Below are 4949 nucleotides of genomic sequence, written 5' to 3' on the forward strand. Positions count from 1 at the left end.
TCTTCCTTCCCTTCCCGCTGCGGGGGGGGAGGGGGGAGTTTTGCGCCGTGTTGGGTCACGTGGCGGCAGCCTAGCAACGGGAGCCGGTGTGAGGTCACATCCTTCGCCACACACACACACACACACACACACACACAGCCCTTCCGGGGCTCAATATTTGTGGGGGTGGGAGGGGGGTTTATGGGTCCCCACCCCCAGATAGGGGGTGCCCCATGGGGGATCCCTGCAGGAGTCCCTAGTGGATGGGAGACACCCCCCCCCCACACTTTGGGAAACCTCCAGAGGCAGCCCATCAGCCCCCTGGGTGCCAAGGGCTCCTGGCCCAGGCACTGATGCCTCCATCCTGTCCTGAAACCTGCCCCCCAGGTAGTGAGAGACCTGCCAGTAAGGCCTGTTGACAGGCTGGGTAATCGTCTGCTCTGCTGGGCCGCTCTGCTGTTGCCCCTGCCTCTCTCCCGTGCCCCCCCCTTTCTCTGCCAGCTTGTCGGCCGCGTCGTGGACACCGTTGCAAGCCAGCGAATAATGCAACCGGCAGCGAGACATCGGCAGCCCTGCATGGAAGTCAGGAAGAAGATGCAGCGTTAAATCGCGAGGATCGAGGTGCTGCCCGCCGTCTGAAAATGTCTCGTCTCTGATCGCTGTGACGTCCATGAATGCGTTCGAGTGTGTGTGATTCGCGGTCGAGGCCATAAGGCGTGCCCTGGCAGGCATGATAAGAGCAGGGCACGGCAGAGTTCCTGTAACTGATGTTGCCAACTAGGAGGATCTTCCTCATAGGTACAGGTAGGATTTACAGGGAGCAGCCTCCTTTGAGAGTGAAGGAGTGGGTTTAAGGAGTGCGGGTGTGGCGCGAGTGTTTAGGAAGCTTGCCTGGTTTGAACCCCTGGAAGATTTCTTCTAGAACATGGGGATGTTGGGAGTATTCGTCATTGGGGAAGAAAATCCACCTTCCTCTGAGTAGCAACATGCAGTGGTAGAAGCGTGCTTGCTTGTCTACTAAACACCATTGTAATCCCCTTTAGGGTTTTCAGAATCTCCTACTGCATCTTGTCATGTGACACCAGGACATAAAGTGCCCGGTTCATTACAGTCCTACACATGCATCATGTCTGGTGCATAAAACAGGCCCAAGACAGGCAAGTGGGATGTAAACTGCTGCCTTGGGAGCAGTGAATGAGGGAGAGACAAACCAGTCATTTACTGGTATCAAACCGAGGTTTACAGTATAAGGCTGGAGATGGCTGTATCTTCTGAATGCCTCATTTAAGTGTTCACAACGGCTCCGAGTGGGAGAGAAGTCTTACTCCTATTTTACAAGTAGGTAGACTGAAGCACAAAGGGGTTTGTTTGTTTTTAACAGGTTCACCAAATGTGAAAAAGGAAGTCTGTTACAAAACCAGGAAGCGGACGCACATTGCCTGATTCCAGTTACGTGTCTCTGCCACAAAAATCATCCTCCTTTCCCTAGGCCAGCTTTTTTTCATTGCAAACAGTTTAGATTATACAGCTCTAGAACGTGTATCTGCATTGAACAAGCATGTCAGGTGGAAGTTATGTCATCAATTAGACAAGTAACAGCATTGTATTTGGAAGAGGCAAGGATTTTTGTAGCTGATTACCTTTTTTTATTAGACCAACTGCATGATGGTGATAAAGTTTTTGATTACAAGGCATTCTTCATCAGGTTTGAAGGAAGAAGCAGGTGCAGGAACACTAAAATGGCGTGTAGGGTTGTGAAATTGGAGGAGAGAGAGTCCCAAGGGCAGCAGACAAACAACAGATAAAGAAGCTTGATTAATGGGAGATCATGACTCTTCAGAAGAGGAAGGTGGTTATTATCTGTAGTGTGAAGGAAGAATTTCAGGAATTGGCAGCTAATAATATGCCATGAAGTCAATATTGGGGTTCAGTCCTTGATTCTAAATGTCATGAAATCTTGCTCTGAGTTCACCTTGTAAGTGTTTGTAAATTGCCCTTGAGCATGGGAATAGTAAGGTCAGAAAAGAAGTGATTTTTTATTTCATTTTATTTTATATTATTATTATTATTATTATTTTGTGGAGACAATGTGCTCCTACTGGCACTTGTGTGTTTCTGTTCTTTATATATTTTAATTTTTTTTTTTTTTTACAGTTCATTCTGGTGTGCAGTTTGTTTAGTTTCACCCATTATATAGTTATTTTGAGGGCACTTGTTGCTGTGGGTTGGATATATCATACTTTGGGAGAGGTGCATGTAGGATCCATGGATTTTGATGGGTTTGTAGTTGGTTGGTGTTCACTGTTAAAGCAGTGGAGATGTGTTGACAATTTTTTGGGGTTTTTTTGTGGGTTTTTTAAATCTGTCGGTAAGGCTGGATGTGCCCCTTCTGGTATCAGTTCAGCAATGGGGAGTTTGTTTCTGACATTGAGTTGGGCAAAGTAAGGAGGTTGTTTGAAAGCCAGGAGTGGAGGAGGGGCTGGGGATTTTTTTTCCTCAGTGTTTGCTTTGTGTCAAGTATGAACTACAGTTATTTAATGATTCTTCTAATCCAGGGGTGCTCAACCCCTAGCCTACAGGCCAGATCTGACCCACAGAGTTTTCAGGTCTCCCTGTGGGTCCAACGATTTTGGTGGGGGGGGGAGCAGTGGCAACTAACACTGCTGCTGCCCCCAACACCAAATTTTCAACACCCCCCCCCCCTCCCCAGCAGGATAGGACCCCATTCCCACATAGCTGAATTGAGCTGGAGCCTGGTGCAGGTGTGTGTGAACAGGCCCCAGCTGGGTCATTCCAGCATGGCTGCACGGGGAACTGTGATAAGCTGGCTAGATGCTAAGAACCAAGGACTGAACACTATGGCATACTGTGATCTACCCAATTCCCCAAATCCTTCCTCATCACTAAAGGTGATAATGAGCCTCCTCCCTTTTGATAGACCTTGATCGCCTGTTAATCCAAGCTTCTTTTTTCTGGTAATTGTTTGTCTGCTACCCCTGGGAATCTGTCCTCCAATTTCACAGCCCTACACGCTGTTTTTAATCATAGCTGTGCCTGCTTCTTCCTGCACACCTGATTAAAAAAAACAAACAAACCTTGCATTTGAAAGCTGATCTAACTTTACACCGATCATGCAGTTGGTCCAATTAAAGATATCACCCACAAAGATCCTTTTGTTTCTTGCATGATTCCTTAACCATCGTGGCTGCAACATCATTCCAGGACTGCCAAAGCATTGTAATTAACTATTTGATTTGAGGTCAGTTGAGCTGTTTGCACCTCTTGCAGCTACTGTTTCACCTTGGGTGCAAATAGGACTTTCAGGGTATGGTTACAAGTTGTATCCAGGTAAGCTAATGCTGAATTCACAGTGCATTAGCCAGTCTCCATGGCAACTTCTCATGTGAATGCTCTTAGTTTGCAATAAATGCAAGGTAGCTCTCGCCCCTCAGTAAAAGTGAGGTAAGGTACCTTGCATTTTCTTCAAGCTAAGAGTGTGCACACAGATGGTTACCACAGAGTAGCTAATATGCTATAAATTCATCCCCCAGTTCAGTGGGGGCCTAACCATTTTGTCAAGTACGCCACAAATTAGCCCCACGCCAGGAGTAGGCAACGTTGTTGGGCAGAGTGCCAAATACACCTGCAACTTGTAAGATGTTGGTGTGCCAGGGGTGGGTGGCATGGGAGCCATGAGGGGTCTGGTCCTCATTGTGGCAGCACAGACCTGGCCCCTACCCCGCCATCTGCCCAAGCCTAATGTCTTCCTGTGCCACACTGGCACTCATGCCAGGGGTTGCCTATCCCTGCCCCACACCCCCTGAAACTGCCACTCTGATCCCTTTCCTGCATCTGATCTGCTGCTCTGCTTTCAGCTCCCTGCCCTATCTGCTGCTTTGTTTTTTTGTTTCCTGATTTGCACTCCCCGCCCATTGGCTGTTCTGCTTTCTAGTGCCTGGGCCCTCCCCAGTCTGCGATGCCACACATCTGCAGGGTCATGCTGCACTACATGCAGGCTGGCTGTCTCTTCCCAGGCTAACTTGTTGGGGTAGCCATACCCACAGCCTCAATCTTCTTTTGAAGCCAGGTATTTTCTTTAATGTTTTAAATGGTAGCAATGCTGGGAAAGACTAAGAAAAAGATCTAGTATGTACATATTACTAGAAAAAGGAGTGATATGAAACTAAAGCCCTTTTTGGTAAATAAAGGGATGAAGAGGCATGTACTTGATAGTACAGGCTGCCCTGCAACTGCTCTGTGGTAAGTGCTTTTCTGAACGATCTTTCCCCATGAGCAGTGAGGTAGCTTTTCCTTCCTTTTTTCCCCAAAGGGAAGCTGCTGCTCATTGCAGAGTAAGAGTGTGCATATGGGCAGCTACTGTCAAGCAGCTCCTACTCTGGAAGGGTGTCAACTGGGTGCCTCACCTTGCATTTACTGCTGGGTAAAAGCATGTTTATGGGCAGTGACCTCTGGAATAGGTAACATGGAGGTCACACCCTGGTTTACCTCATGGTAATTTGTGTATGTGCCAACACCCTGAGTTCACACCCTAGTTTAGTTCAGCATAACTTGCTTTTGTAGCTATGCCCTTAGGGGTGTTTTCCCTGCACTTTTGTTTGGGTTACGTCACTTGATCTAGCTCAACTCAGGTGAGAGACAGCACTGCAGCTACACAGTCTACACATGCATACATGCTGGTTTAGTAACTTACTGTGCAGTAAATTTGTGCAATAAATGGGAATAGGCCAGGGTCTATATGTGTGGGCCACATTAATGCTGTGTGGAGTGACTTGGGACGAAAGTTAGACCCAAATCAATCCACAGTGTTACTACGCAGTAACACATCAGGCATAATAAATTTGATACCAGCATGATGCAGGTAGCAAATTTAGGCTCATGATGGCGTAAGTAGCCATATTTACTGTGCAGTACAAGCATGCACGTGTAGACGCGTGCCCATACTGCGCAGT

Source organism: Alligator mississippiensis, chromosome 8 (genome assembly GCF_030867095.1).
Source record: "Alligator mississippiensis isolate rAllMis1 chromosome 8, rAllMis1, whole genome shotgun sequence".
Taxonomy (NCBI): Eukaryota; Metazoa; Chordata; order Crocodylia; family Alligatoridae; genus Alligator; species Alligator mississippiensis.